Source organism: Monodelphis domestica, chromosome 6 (assembly GCF_027887165.1).
Source record: "Monodelphis domestica isolate mMonDom1 chromosome 6, mMonDom1.pri, whole genome shotgun sequence".
NCBI lineage: Eukaryota > Metazoa > Chordata > Mammalia > Didelphimorphia > Didelphidae > Monodelphis > Monodelphis domestica.
Window position 1 is genome coordinate 143,342,956 of NC_077232.1, and position 16,791 is coordinate 143,359,746.

The following is a 16,791-nucleotide window of genomic DNA, read 5'->3' on the forward strand; positions in this document are numbered from 1 at the left end:
GCATCATAGGAGGTAGAGCTGGCAAAAATAGGGGAAGTGATGCAGCTTGGACTTATTTATATTTTCTCGTGAAGTAATGGACGTCTATAAAAGAAAAGCATATAAAAAGAAGACATTAGCCTAAAAGAGACACAGTTTGCAAATTGCAAAAATCAACTGGCTCATTTCCCTAGGTATATGGCTGTGCACTTGGTGTTGAACTGGCAAAGGAGCAGGTACAGACTTCTTCTTTAGATAGATGTTCTAAACCCTCTAATTTAACTTATCAAACAAGGCATAAACTTTGGCAACTAAAGAGTTATTAGTAATCTTTCATATTAGGAGAAGAGAGGGGTAGTTAGATGGCTCAGTAGACAGAGAGCTAAACCTGGAGATGGAAGGTCCTGGGTTCAACTCTGACCTCAAACATTTCCTAGCTATGTGACCCTGAGCAAGTCATTTAACCCCAAGTGCCTAGCTCTTATCACTCTTCTGCTTTGGAACTTAGTATCAATTCTAAGATAGAAGATGAGATTTAAAAAAAGAGAGAATTAATTGACTGTTGACCAGGTGGATTCCCATATCTTATCAAAACACTGTTTGCTTCCACAGAGCCTACTCAGGGAGGTCCTAGAGTATACTTCCATCAAGTTGAAATGACATTCCAAATAGAGACAGGAATGTGAAGGAAAGAAGATGGAAATCTTTACATTTTTTTCCTCATAAGGAAGGAATCCTAAATGGAAAATTCTTTCCCCATTTTTCATTGAGCCACATTTTCCTGCCTTTTCTCTGATGCCAAATTAGATAACTAGAATACAACTGGTATCCATATGGTACATTGGCCCTCTAGACTCAAGAGAACAGAATATAGGGAGGAGGTGTAGGGGACAGAAGCTAGGAAGGAGCAGAGCTATAGGCCAATGCTGATCAACTGGTCAGCTAGCATTCATTAGGTTTTCATTATATTCAAGGTAATGGTCTTCCAGTTGTCCAATATGATTGCCTTTTCTTGGGCCTAATCCTTCTAGACCAACCTGCTTCACCTGATCTTGTTTACCACCCACTCCAGGGTATCTGGGGCAACTAGGTGGCACAGTGGATGGAACATCTACTCTGGAGTCAGGAAGTCTTGAATTCAAATCAGACCTCAGACACTTCCTAGCTATATGCCTCTGAGCAAGTCATTTTACCCTGTTTGCCTCAGTTTCCTTATCTGTAAAATGATCTGGAGAAGGAAATGGCAAACTACTCTAGTATCTTTATCAAGAAAACCCTAAATGAAAAAGAATCAGAGAAGACTGAACAACAAGAAAACTACCCATTTCTCCTACTTAGTCTTTCCTTTTTAGGTTTTCTTGACCAAGCTCTCTTCCAGTCCACCTGTCTGAACTCTCTCCTTCTTCTCTTTGCTGGCTCATCATCCGTAGCACAGTACCTGATGTGGGTGTTCTCCATGTTTTATCCTAGGTCCTCTTCTCTCCCTCTATACTCTCAGTAATCTTAGCAGTTTCCATGGATTCAACCATCATTTCTATGCACCCAATCCCCAAATCAAGTGCCAGGCTCTCTTTTGCCCCTTAGTCTTACATCACCAACTGTCTTTTGGACATTTCAAGCTGAATGTCATGGGGGTAGCTTAAATTAACATGTCCCAAAAAGAACTAAATATTTGCCACTTCCAAACTTCTCTATTTTTTGCCCAAGGCTCTTTCACTCCTCTAGTGTCTTGGGTTCTACTCTTCTCATGATTATTCTGGGCTCTTCACTCTGGCCCCACATAACCAACAAGCTCTCAAATCTTACTGTATCTCTCTTCATGGTACCTCTCTTATCAGAGCCTTTCTCTTTACCCTTATTCAACTCCAGAAGTTCTCCTGGACACAAGACTGGTCTACGCCTAGGAGGTCTAGACAATGTACAATTTGAGTTTTATCTTCAGCAGGCAAAGGAGTGTAAACAGCAATTTTATGCATCTAGCAGGGTCAGTCACTGGATGGAGAAACAAAAGCACTGGAGTCCAGGCTGGGTACAGAACTTGAGGTTTAGTACAAACTGGAATGCATGAGGATTTATGCTTTTCACAATCTTGCCTGTCCACTCCCTGGCTTGGCGCCATCTTGAAGTAGAGGGAATGAATTTAGCAGGCAGCCACAGAAAGGAGAAATCTACCGTCATCTCTGTAATTCCTTTCTCTGCCCTTGACCCTGAGCATGACATTCCTTGGCCACAGCTGCATGGGGTCATTTCCTGTGACTATCCCAAAGCTCTGCTACCCTATTCAGTAGAGCAGCTCTAAATTGAGAACTTTTAGCCTTTCAGAATGATAAAGGGGGGAGGGCATATTACAAATGCACAGAGTATCATAACCGTGCACAAATACTTTCTAATGTAGAATAATAAGACAGACCTGTTAGGTCGGACCAATTATTGCTCATCTGGGATGGAACATCATCAGAAAAAAAGGAAACCACAAGCTTACATTCCAAATTCTTTTCCCTCTTTTTTTGATGACAAGATAAACTGAGCGCTTAAGCCTTGGGGAAATAAGTAAACTTACAATTTTTATAAGGTACATGTATTAGAAAGGGGAAATCTAAGAACCTAATTTATGGTAGGAATTTCAGAAGTGGAAATAGCCTGCAGGCAATGTAGCACCCAAGTAAAGAAGCAAAGAGCAGAGAATGGATAGGAAGCTCTTATGTGAACTCTGAGAGCTAGTTTCTAACAACAAGTTCACAAGGAATAGTTTATTATTCCATCAATGTAGGGAGCTCCTAGTGTGGGAGAGCTTTCCACCCAGACAGATTACAACTCTCTCTGACTTTACAGATAAATCCTAGGGAACTGCCCAGGGCACATAAAGTTGAAGTGATTAGTCTAAGGTCAGAGAGATAATAAATGTCAGAGGAGGGATTTGAAAGTCAAATCCTGGGGACAACTAGGTGCTCAGTGGATTGAGAGCCAAGCCTAGAGACTGGCGGGGTGAGGGGATGGAGGAGGGGTGTCCTGGGTTCAAATTTGACCTCAGATAATTCTTAGCAGTGTCACCCTGGGCAAGTCACTTAACTCCCCATTGCCTAGCCCTTACCATTCTTCTACCTTGGAACTAATAAAGTTAGTATTGATTCCAACATGGATGGTAAGGGTTTAAAATAAAAAAATCAAATCCTCTTGACTTTAAATCCCAGAACTCTATCCCCTATACCTCATTGCTTCTTAGGTTCACATATTCCTTTAAAAGTGTGGGGTCAGAAAGGAAAAGAAGATGAGGTTATGAAAGGTGTGAAAATTAAAGAGTTGCATTTTTAGCAAAGGTTTTGGTTGTTCCAGCTCTGCAAATCACATCTGAAATATGCTTCTGATTCTTTGAAAAGGAGCAGTGTTCATTTTATGAGGATGTAGGGATTAGACAATAGGAGCAGAAGAGTCAGTTTCCAGAGTCCAAAGATCCTTCTCAGAATTCTAATTTGGTAAAAATGTCCTTCCCCCCCCCCCCCAATGACCATACTTTGATTTTTAAGAAAAAAGTCTGACTCTATCTCCCCTCTTTGTTAAATAACTACTGCACCTAAATGATCCTGATTGCACTATACTTTGGGCTGTCCAACAAATATTTATTCAGCAGTTTAATAGAATGCTTTTAGGATAATTATCCTTGTTGCCTACAGTCTATTGCATAAGAGTAGCACACCAAGTTAGGTGACATAAAACACATTGTAATTTCAACCTTTGACCACAGAAAGAAGCAAACCAGAAAAACATGGTTCCCTGTCTATGAGGAGCTACAGTCACTCACTCTCAGGTGAGGCATGGCCAATATTTCAGGGAGATTTCCAGAATTGCTATGTGGATTATATTGGTTTTATCCTTGCTGTCAAGCCAGCTATACTAGGAGGGGATTAGGGGATAGTTGTTAGGGATTCTTAACAAAATAAATATCCCAGGTACTTTGAACCCTAATTGAAGACTCATAGGAGATAGCTAGTCAGATTGAGTAAGGAAAACCTAGATTCAAATCCTGTCTATGGCAGATTCTATTGGCTATGTGACACTGGGCAATAATCTAATCCTTTCATTCTCCCATAGAAGTCTCTAAGATTATACACTACAGAGCAAGTGCTAATACGCATTAAAAGAAAGACTTTTCTCACCAAAACCAAGTTCTAGTCCAAATTGCTACAAATGATCACACTCAAGTTACTGCCTAGAGGTCTGGGACATATGGAGCATGGCTTTACCATGAATGAATCTTTACAAATGGTTTTCATCTTGTGGACTTATTATTTTCAGGGCCATTCAAAATAATGTCTTTATAAAGATCCTTCTTCCTTCTCTAGTTGCTCTTTTTATTATTTGACAAGGAAAGAATCACAAAATCACACTCTTAGATAGAAATTAAGCTTTCATCAGTGGCCACCAACACCATAGTAGCTAATTTTGACCAATTTAAAGAGGAAGATCACAAGGGAATTCCACTCTCCCTATCTGGTTTTCTTCACCTGTAAAATACAGGGGTTGGACTGGATCAGTGTTCCCTAAAGATACTTGGTCATTGAACACTTTTGTTTCTATCAGTATGTTGATGGAAACCAGGAGAGGCATTAAGGCATAATAAATTAGAGAGCCACACTTAGAGTTAGGATGACTTGAATTCAAGTCTTGCGTTGGTCTGATTCAACCTGAGCTAATCACTTAAACTTTCATTATTGTTATTTAGTGACTTCACTCTTCTTCATGACCCTTTTGGGGGTTTTCTTGGCAAAGATATTGGAATGGTTTTACATTTCCTTCTCCAGTTCATTTTTATAGGTAAGGAAACTGAGGCAAATGGGGTTAAGTCACACAACTAGCAAGTATCTAAGGCCCAATTTGAACTCAGGTCTTCCTGCTAACTCTAGGCCTATTGTAATAATGGAAATAAATGTAATATATAATAATTAAAATGCTACATGTAATATTTGGAAATTGGTTTTATTAAATAATATTATTTTAAAAATTGTTGTGGTCGCCATTTATAAAATTAACTATTAAGTCATGAGGATGATAGTAGCTTTTAACAATTTAATTTAATATTATAAATATAGTATAAGAAATAAGGAAGGCAGTAGAAAACTATTTCCTAGCCTACCACCCTAAAGTCTGATCTGTAGAATTTCAGCTCGCTCCCTTGACAAGGTTCTGATCTCCAAGTGGAAGTCCAGTAGTCTCTTTGGAGCAAGAGTCTTACTAGTTCACAAGGGTGTCTTCCACCCAAGCCACCAATGTCAAATGGAGTAGAAGAATAAATCCCAGGAAACTCATGCCAAAAGCCTCAATCTCCTCTCTGGTCTCATCTTTTATAGCCCTTTTCTCCATGTCACTTCCTATCTCTCTGAGCTGAACAATCACATCCCAGGAACCAATCAAAGTCTCTCTGACCCAGCTCGTAACCCTTAATTCCTGGTCATGTTCCTAGGACTCTTAACCTGTGACCTCTGTTTGGAGCCTTCCATCCATGCTAATGGGATGGGTTGGGCAAGAAGAAACTTCATAACCCTGGGAGGAAGGGGTACTCTTTACACAGTACTTAATCCATGTGAGATAGGTCCAAAAGCCCACAGATCATAACAGTTACTTATCTGTGTTGATAAAGGAAGTTTACTTCCTGAGTGGCCCCTAAACTGATAAAAGCATAGGTTGAGATCATTAAAGTAAGCATTATTCCAAATAATGGAATTATTTGGAATAATGCTTACTTTAATTATTCCATAATTATTCCATAATTATTCCATTATTCCAAAGAGAAAAATTCCACTAGGACTGGTTTTTTCCCCAGAGCCCTTATTTGTTATAATCACAGAATTTCATGCAATAGCATTTTAAAACAGTTGAATAGATGATCCCTAAGCTCTTAAGCATTATGATTATATGATTCTACTCCCTTTAGTCTTAATGTGGGTAAGAAGCTAGTTTGCTTTTACAAACACACTATTTCCCTGGACTGGCTACAGGTACTAAAAGTCACACATGTAGAAAGAAGAATTTAAAAAATATTTTTGTCAATATTCATAGCTGCGCTCTTTGTGGTGGCCAAAAATTGGAAAATGAGGGGATGCCCTTCAATTGGGGAATGGCTGAACAAATTGTGGTATATGTTGGTGATGGAATACTATTGTGCTAAAAGGAATAATAAAGTGGAGAAGTTCCATGGAGACTAGAACAACCTCCAGGAAGTAATGCAGAGCGAGAGGAGCAGAACCAGGAAAACATTGTACACAGAGACTGATACATTGTGGTACAATCGAAGGTGATGGACTTCTCCATTAGTATCAATGCAATCCCTGAACAATCTGCAGGGATCTAAAAAAAAAAATACTAGCCACAAGCAGAGGATAAACTGTGGGAGTAAAAACACCGCTGAAAAGCAACTGCTTGACTACAGGGTTGGAGGAGACAAGACTGAGGAGAGACTCTAAATGAACACTATAATGCAAACTCCAACAACAGGGAAATGGATTCGAGTCAAGAACACATGTGATAACCAGTGGAATCATGCGTCGGCTATGGGAGAGGGAAAGGTGGAGGGGGGGGTGGAGGGGAGGGGAGGAAAAGAAAACGATCTTTGTTTCCAGTGAATAATGTATGAAAACGACCAAATAAAATAATATTAAAATTAAAAAAAAATATTTTTGTCTAGTAAAAATTCTAAGAGGGAAGGACAAGGGCTAGGCAATGGGAGTTAAATGACTTGCCCAGGATCACAGAGCTGAGAAGTGTCTGAAGCCAGGTTGAAGCCAGGTCTTCCCATCTTCAGGCCAAGCTCTCTGTCCATTGAACATGTAATTATTCCTAAAAGCAGAATTTTTATTTATTTAATAGGGAGAGTACACAGGTTCATAGGCTACACTATACCGCAAGGTCTTTGTATTTTGTTTTTCTTTACCAAACATTGGCAGTACTCATCCTGGCACTGTGCTGGAGGGGGATAGGGAGAAGTCAGCTCCTTATGTTCCACCCAGACATCTAGCCATGGACTGTTATGAAATAAACCTCTTACATTGGAACAGGAAGGCTCTGTAATTTGTTGTAAGAGAGGATGAAAAGAATGATTGTGTTTGCCAAGGTAGCAAAGAATACCAAGGATTCTTTCTCGTCCCCTGCCCTACCACTCAGTTCTGATGGCTAGAGCAATGCTTCTGTCTACAGGGTGTGTTAGACTTTTGTTTCCTACAGTATATGGTCTATTCCTGTTTATTAACTCTCCCCTCCTTCAGCTCTCAATATACTTTCTAAATGGTCTTTCTAATTAAATACTGAATGACAATGGAATTTTTAGATACTAAAATGTTCTCCTTGACTTATGTTAATTTTTAGAGCTATAACTAGGTCAGGGCACCTGAGGCTTTATCCCAGGTAGCCAAAATTTAGAGGGCACAGCATTTTCCTTCTTTCATCAGGTAGAAATAATTGAGTTTAGCACCTGGTTAGCAAGAATAATTAGTTACAATAGGAATCTGTCAGAAGGCTCATGAATCCCAGATGAACTACTCTTTTTTTTAAACCCTTCTTAGAATTGATTCCAAGGATCAGTTCCGAGGCAGAAAAGCTGGAAGGGTTAGACAGTTAAGGTTAAGTGGTTTGTCCACAGTCACACAGATAAAAAGTGTCTGTGGTCACATTTGAACCCAGGACCTCTTGTTTCCAGGACTGGCTCTCTAGCCACTGAGCCACCTAGCTGCCTGTTAAACTACTCTTTAGGTCCTCCTCTCATCCCCAGCCTTGGGTTGTCCCAGTCTTTACCATTAGGATATCCTAGGTCCCTTATCCCCAACTTGAATTTACCTTAAACATTTATTTGAGGGTGCCTTTTGTGTTGCTTTCCCTGGGTGAAAAAATTACTAATTTTGGTTCTGTTCATCTTGGATTCAAATTTAAATTTTTCTGTTATTAACGCAAGTTCTTGATTATCAGCATATAACTAGAACCCCTTGATGTGGGACTTTTTCCTCAGTGGTGGAGAGCAATGTCCTGAACCTTAGAGCAGAATTGGCAAAACCCCCCAAAGACAAAGGTTTCTTTTCTACAGTGTCTCATCAATTTCTTGACTTTAAGTCTCTTTGGACTATGCAATTGTTTCAAGTTCTTCTGGCTTCTGCCTAGACAGAGAAGACAGACAATGCCAACCCCACTTCAGGTTACTGAAGGACGAATAAGACTCTGAAAAGAAACTGAGATGAGAGGAGCTAGCAGCCTCCATCATGTCCTTATCCCCAGCTTGCTACCCTAGAGGCTTTGGAGAATTTATCCTTAGGTAAGATCTGAGATTTTCTCTTGGTTGAGCTGAGTTATTTCACCACCAATGGGAGAGCACAATCATTCTGTATTGTCTGGTACATATTCTTCTATGTATACTTTTTCTGTTTTCTCTTTTGCTGTTGACTTGGATAAATGGATTTCTTCACTGTTTATTCCTTGTGGAATTGGTGTTTGGTAGGGAGGATTCAAGCCTTGGATGTAAAGCTTGGGTCTTCCATTCCCCATGAAAGAAACAGCAATGAAAAGTTTAACTTGAACCTGAAAACTATATCCCTTAGACTAATAATACTTAAGGGATAGCCCAATACTCCTTTCTGTGAGGACAGTAGAGGGCTACACCTCTACCCTTCACCTTATGCTTTCCTTCATGACCAGAATTAAAATCTCCCTTGGAGATGGACTGGGGGAGAAGAGGCTAGAGATGTCCCTTCTGCTTCTCTTTGAGCACACACAATTACATCTTCCCCCCATGCTTCATTCTTGGAATAGCCTCTTTATAATGATTATTAGATAACTAGATTATTGATAGTGCTGGAACTGGAATTGGGAAAATCTGAATTGAAATACTGCCTCAGATACTTACCATTGGGGATTATTGCTTAGATTTTGATATTTGATATTTTTGAATCATGAGGACAGAAAATGGATTATAAAGCCAAATAAAACCACATACAATTTTTTTCTTATGATTTTAATTCAGCTACTACTTTCTTCTTTTTTTAATGATAAGAAGAGCTAGGATTTCTATATTTCTTTAAGGTTTGCAAAGTTTCTATTGCATTTTAGGGCACCTAGGTAGTTCAGTGGACAGAGAGCCAGGTCTGGAGTCAGGAGGGCCTGAGTTCAAATGTGGCCTCAGATATTTCCTAACTGTGACCCTGGGCACATTGCTTAACCCCAATTGCTTGGCCTTAGTTCTTCTGCTTTGGAACTGGTACTCAGTATCTATTTTAATACAGAAAGTAAGGGTTAAAGAATATTTTCACATTTTATCCTCACAACAACCTTTGGAGGTAGGTTGCTATTATTATCCCCATTTTACAATGAGGAGACTGAAGGAAACAGACGTTAAGGGACTAGTAAATATCTAAGGCAGTATTTGAACTCAATTTCCTGAATCCAGTTCCAGCTATATGGGTCACCTCACTGCCTAATTATTTGTAGAAAGATTCCCCCCTTAAGTTACATACTAATGAGTGTCTGAGGCCAAATTTAAACTCAGGAGGTCCTGATTTCAAGCCAAGAGCTCTATCCACTGTATCACCTAGCTGTATCTGTCCTAAGTACATGTAGCATTTAGCACAGTGCTAGGGATGCAAAGCCCTCAAGGTGGAGCCCTGGACCTGGAGTCAGGAAGACTCATCTTCCTAAATTCAAATCCAGTTTCAGACACTCACTAGCTGTGTGACCCTAGGCAAGTCACTTGACCCTGTTGCTTCAGTTATCTCATCTGTAAAATGAAAAGGAGAAGGAAATGGCAAACCACTTCAGCATCTTTGACAAGAAAATCCCAAATGGGATCATGAAGAGTCTGGTACAACTGAACCTGCAACAGCCTAGAATGTAAGCTTCTTGAGGGCAGGGGCTGTTTTGCTCTCTGTCTGTGTGTGTCTTCCATGTTTAGTGCCAGACACATAATGAGCACCTAATAAATGCTTATAGGTTGATTGATAGACTTCATCAAATTCCTTTCTAAAATCCAGGTATCTAGCCATCTTCTATTCTACCAACCTAAAAATGGTCATAAAAGGAAATCAGGTTAGTCTGGTATGCTTTGTTCTTTAGCAGCCCATGCTAAGTCACAACTGATTACTATTCTTCTTTCCAAGTGCTCCCAAAAGATCTCTTCTAGAATGTTTTTTTGAAGGACTCAAGTTCAAAGTCATAGGTCTACGATTGGGAGAATCCACTTTTTCTCTCTTTCAAAAATCAGGAAGACATTTGCCTAGCCCTTGTTTCCTAGGATTTTTCAATGATCATTGATGCTGGCTCAGAAATTCCATTTGGATATCCTTTCAAAACCCTGGACTAGATAAGGCAGCTAGGTAGCACAGTAGATAGAACACCAGGATTGGAGGCTAGAGGACTTAGATTTACCTCAAATACTTCCTAGCTGTGTGACCCTGGGCAAGTCACTTAACCCCAAGTGCCTAGCCCTTGCTGAGACAGAAGGTAAAGGTTATTCAAAATAAAAATAAAGGTAAAAAGTCACTCCCCTGGGCTATCATTCATTCAGTCTGGTGACTTGAACTCACTGAGGGCAGTTGGCTACTTGCTCAGGCTTTTCTCATTTATCTTTTCTAGTATTTTTTTTTTTGTTCTATCTTACCCAGTCCAGAGATCACTCTCATTCTTAGAATCAGCTTCTGGCATCCTAGGAAATTCTTTCTTAAAAGCCTCTGAGTATTATCAAGGGATGCTGAGATATTTACCCAGAATTGCTGTGGAAAACGATGTCGGCCAAGTCTCTTCTCCTCAGACACAGGCAAACTTAAAAGATTATACACTGTTCTTTTGGAGAGTCACCAAATGACTATGGCTATACAATGAGCTCCAGGAAGGTCAAAGTAATTTAACAGGCTGAAAAGAAATAGAATTAAGTTCATCTCATTCCTATTCTACTTGCTGCTGGAAACATATATTACACAATCAGCATCAAAGCCTTAAATCAGCCTTCTTCAGCACTGTTACCTGAGCCCTTGGGATTAGGGGTGTTTGTTGCTGTTAATGACAGTGTAATTTAAAAATGGAAACTTGTGTGCTAGTGGAAAAAGCAACAGTCCTGCTCTAACTAGCAACGGAAATCCAAAGTTGAGATTCATTGAATGTCATTAACGTGACAAAGATGTACAACCAAGCTATTGATCGATTCTAGTCTTATAACCACCCAGAATCCCCCAAGTCCACATGTTGTCGCTGGCATTTCATTTCAGTTAATTTGACAGAAAGCACCAATGTGCAAGGCACAGGAAGTAAAGAGACAGAGGAAATAACCCCTGCTTTCAAGGAAATTACATTCTCCTTGGGATTAGGCTAAACATGAATGAATAAATGAAGGAATCGTTTATTTAGCCCCTCCTTTGGGCAAAGCACTAAGGGATGTTTTAGATACAAATGGGTGGAGGGGGAGATCAATTCCTCCCCTCAAGGAACTCATTCTCAAGAGGAAGATAACATACATGGAAGGTTACAGCTGAAAAATAGATGGGAAGGTCCCATGGTCTTTAGGGAACAGTGCCAAAGCTGATGGCAATGACTCTTCCATTGATAAATTCACAACCATTTTTTGATGTTGAGCCACTGGACAATGCCAAGGACTTGGGTGACTTTTCTGGGTATTCAATAAATATAGCTGCAATGCCTGCAGGAGCAGGCTGCATCTCCACCGTGGTTGCTTTGCAGGATGATGGCTGTGGGCAGTGGACTGGAAGCATTTCCATGTACCTGGACACACACAAAAGAATACAAGTATAGGAAGACCCCTCCACATGTAACAGTTCTCGTGTCACCCTATTTCTTCCAGGCTCTAGGTATTTTGGCTTGGAATTTTTCTCCTTGCCCTTTCATGAGATCAGCTCTTACTAAAATCACTTAGATTTCATCTCAGCAAGGAAGAATAAAGGCAAGTTACTTTAAATGGCAAGCACTATGAGATCAAGGAAATACATTGCAGTAAACAGTCCAAACAAAGATAGAGAAAGAGCTCCTAATCACCTTTCTTTATCATCCTTAAGGAATAAAAGGGTTTTAGACTAAGTTCTTCTTTCTGCTTCTTCCTTGAGGCTTCCAGACTAGCAGAAATGTAAAAACAAAAAAACAAAATAATAGGAAATTCATTGGCAATTTCCATTTCTCTCTGCCCCAGATTCAGGAGAGGTGAGCCAGTCACTCTGACAATAAATGGTTATGATTTGATACTGGGCTTCTCTAGCTCAGATACTGCAGGAACTTTGGCCACTATAGATTGCATACATGCCCTCCCAGCCTCATGTCTCTAGAATTCTGACATATTTTATCCCTTTCTTTTTTTCCTCGCCAACCAGTCTGGGCCATGCTGGTGCTGAAGCCAACTGGAAATATTTCAGTACCAGCAATGTAAGATTCCAAGACTACATTCCAAGAAGTAGGCCCCTTCTACAACATAATTTGAGAAGCAGACAGGAATTGAGAAAGGAATCAGGGAAGGCTTCCTGGGGTAGGTGGCATTTGAATGGAATGTTGAAGGAAATGAAGGGTGCTGAAGGACAGGAATGAAAAGGGAGCACATTATAGGAATAGGAGACAGTCAGAAGGATGGATGGAGGTGGTAGATGGAGTTTGGGAAAGAGCAATTAGACTGTCTCTTCCCACCCCCACCCTTAACCCACCAGCATTAATGAGGAAGGATTACAATATGACTAAAAAGGCCGAAGGAAGTCAAATTGTCCAAGACTTTAAATGACAAGCTAATGAGTGTGTAATTTATTCTAGAAGCAATGGAATGTTACCCATCCACAGGGTAGATCTCATTAATACTATTTGTTAATGCCAAATCACACCAAATGTTAAAGTTTAGAAGTCCAAAGTTGTCCCCTATCCCTTTGATGAGGAAGGTTCCCAAGCCATTAACTTCATCAAACCAGACTTCTTCCAGAACTGAATAACTTTATTCTTTTTATATTGTTCAGACCTGCAGGACTTTTCTTGGCTCCTCTCAGGATTTTCTTGGCAAAGATACTGGAGTGGTTTGCCATCTCCTTTTCCAGCTCATTTTTACAGGTATGGAAACTGAGGCAAAAGAGTTAAGTGACTTGCCTGGGATCACTCAGCTAGTATTTGAGTCCAAATTTAAACTCAGGTCTTCCTGCCTTCAAGCTTGGCACTCTTGTACCACCGAGGTGCCTCATCTTACCAACATTAGTTTTATTTTATTTTGGCTGAGATAACATCGAAGGAAACATTTAGTTCTTACATGTGTCAGATTGCTTCTCAAAGCCAGTTGGTTTCTCTTTCCCCTTGGAAGTCAGTATTTCCCTTTCTCTTGGGAAACTGTGAACCTTTCGGTGGTTGAGTGGGGCTGCCTTTGACTTCTCACAGTTTGTCCTCTCGCAGGTTCGCTTGCCAGGGTTTAACTTAAAGTAGAGCATCACTTATTCCACATACCAGCACACACAGTCAGCCTGGGGCCAACTTTTTCTCTGGACAAGACTGGACTTTTCTACGTTTGTGCTTCTGTTCGAAGCATCAAGAAACAGAGTCCTGGAAATGAATGGAACTTCACATGCCTTTCAGATTAAGCAACCAAAGATTGTGCGTCCTCTTCTGGCCTTATCTCTGGGGTACAAACATCCGGCATACCATTAGCCCCTCAGTGGACTCTGATCCCAGCCCCTCTCTGGGATCCTCTAGAAGTGAACTCAATTAGCCCTGGAGGTCCTTCTATTTTTCTTAGCCCTTTGGGGTCACTTTAACAAATACTTTTTTCAAAATCCATGATTATACCATATTATTGCAATTCACAATCTCCTATTTATCTTTTTTTTTCTAAACCCTTATCTTTCATCTTAGAATTAAGACTGGGTATTGGTTCCAAGGCAGTAAAAATGGTCAGCCATGAAGTATCTGAGGTCAAATTTGAACCCAGGACCTCCTGTCTCTAGGCTTGGCTCTCAATTCACTGAGTCACCCAGATTCCCCTTCATATTTACTTTTTAAAGCAACATCCAGGAGTTGGGGCTAACTGGTAGGAAGGAGGTGAATGGAAAGATCATGGAAAAATGAAGTAAAAAATAACTCTCAAGTGGCTCTGTGTATCAAGCAGCATGACAGCAACACCTACTTTGAGACAAGATAAGGGCCAAGCCTGAACTGTTCCAAGGAGGTGACAAGAATATCCAGGCTTAGCCACTAAAGGAGGTGTCTATGAATATCATTGGACAATAGGGTCATGGGATTTAGAACTGGAAGGGGCCTTAGGGATGATCCAGTCCCAAAATTCTTAACCTGGAGCCCACAAACATGTTTCCTTTGTCATCCTGTGTATTTTATTTTATGCATTCTAAAACATTTTTCTGAGAAGAGTTCCAGAGCCTTCACTTAACTGTCAAAGGAGTCACACTCACAAAAAGGTTTAGGAACCTTTAACTCCAATGTTCTTGTTTTATAAATGAGGAGGAAGAAATAAAGCAATCCATTCAAGATCATGGTGGTGGGAAGTGGAAGAGCAAGGATTTTAACGCCTTCCATGGCCTACATGGCTCTATTGACTTTATTCCAACAGAGAAACTGAGGAGAAAATGACCTGTCAGAAGTCATCTCGTAAGCAAGAGAAGTTCATAGACCTGTGCAACAGATGAAGCTAGGCAAGACTTGGTGAACAAGTGTGGGCGTGTGGATCAAATTTCCCTTCCACATAGTGATGGAAATAAGACATAAATCAGTTCTGAGAAAAGAGAGAACACCTCTGGTCTTGCCTTGCCTGAGCTCCTGGCATGGCTGATTGGCAGAGCATCCCTGCTATGGTTGCTCAAGATCAGACCAGTTGCCTGGAAGTTGATGGAAAGTAGAACTGGTTGCATTCCTGGGGTGGCATGCCGTTGCCTTCCAGCATCTTCTCTCATGTCCTACCTTCCAACTTGATCAAGAGAAACAGAGCATGGACTAAAATGGGCACCCAAGAACACCCAGGCTGTGGCCAGGCCATCCTCCGGCCCCACCATGTATACCATACTCACTACCTATTCTCCCCATCAGCAGGGATAGACCATTGTGATCCAAGGTACACCTGCCCATTCTTGCTGTCTGTTAGAAGTGCTGGTTTATCTGTTCCATCCAGTTCTTCTCGTATATCCGAATGCCACAGAAGGGAAATGTCTCCTAGTCTGTGCAAAGCACTCCCTGGGTCTCCCATTCTACCTAATATCCTGCAGTTGCAATGAGATAAAATGGCATGGCTCTGGGTGTCAGGCTCTTGGTTCCTAGCCCCAGCTTGGCCACTGCCTTGTTGCCTGACCTTGGGCAAGTCATGTATCTCTCTGCAGTTTCTCCAAAATGAGATGGTTGGATTAGATGATCTTGAAGCCTATTATTATAACAACTCTCATTTCTTGTGATTACTAAAATAGTATCTAATGTCTACTAACCTTTGGTGTTTTTCTAGAATAACTATTATTTTAAACCTTTTTTAGTGTATTTCTGTTGTTGTTGATAAAATTTTTAAAGAACCCTCTCTCTTCTCTGTAAAGACCCAGAGTAAAAGGCCAAGAGGATGATCTCTGGTGCCTTAGGAGTAGTGTTCTTTTGGGGCAAAAATAAAGATGGGAATCAAGTGGGTATGGAGGGGATGGCATCTGTGTCATCCTTGATGAAGGCACGGACACAGCATAATATCAAAGCATTTGATGTTCTTTGTTAAATTTGACATGGGGAAACTGATGGCATTGGGAATAGAGAGCTGGCCCTGAAGGTGGGAAGACCTGAGCTCAAATTTAGCCTTAAGACACTTTCTGCGTGAGTCTGGACAAATCACTTAACCACCAACTGCCTCAGTTTCCTCAACTGTAGAATGGGGATAATAATAGCACCTACGGTTATAAGGATCAAATGAGATGATATTTCTAAAATGTACTTAGTCCAATGTTTGGCACATAGTAGGTGCTATATAAATGCATACTCCCTTCCCTGCTCCTTTCACCAATGATCTAAAATGATTGTTTGGACATGGGGTTTGAGAATATCTTTATCTGTAATGACGGCTCTGCTCTTATTCTCTCCTGTCTTATCAAACCAGGCTTTGGTTGGGAATGGAGTCTTTTGGCTCCACAGTTTCACTGAAGAATTTGGTGACCATTAAAACAAAGAAATATATTTCTTCTTCATGGAGAACATAGACCCAAGCTTCATACATTTCAGTTGTAACTGGATTGAATCCCAAGATGTTCCTAATCCAGCAATAGACTTTATATGATGAAATAGTTCATTCCCAAACTTAATTATTTTGGGGTGTGACCACCACGTACAAAGAATGGAATGTATTCTCTTGTTCAAGGTCTTTCCAGTAATTTGTTGAGATGGATGATGCTTTGGACCACCTGGTTAGCAATTTAAAGGTTAATTCTTGACTGTTCCCGAGATAGGGATATAGACTGCACCTGTGATTTTGTTGGTATAAGGAACTCCCAGGTGAAGAAACTCCTTCTATCAATACAGGTCGGTACGTGTTTTGCAGCTTACAGTTTTAGAGAATTTCCTTGCCTTGAGTCAAACAGCTAATATGTATCAGAGGCAGGATTTGAATCCAGATATTACTTAGGTCACATTTCTAATTCTCTCTCCAGTTACCTCTCTTTAAGGTTCAGTTATAAATCTAAATAATAGACTATTAAATGAAATGTGTTTGTTAAAAAAAAAAAACTCATAAATCTTACCTTCTATCTATGAATTAATTCTAAGAGAATAGTTGTAAGGGCTGGACAGAGTTAAGTGACTTGTCCAGAGTCATACAATGAGGAAGTATCTGAGACCACATTTGAACCC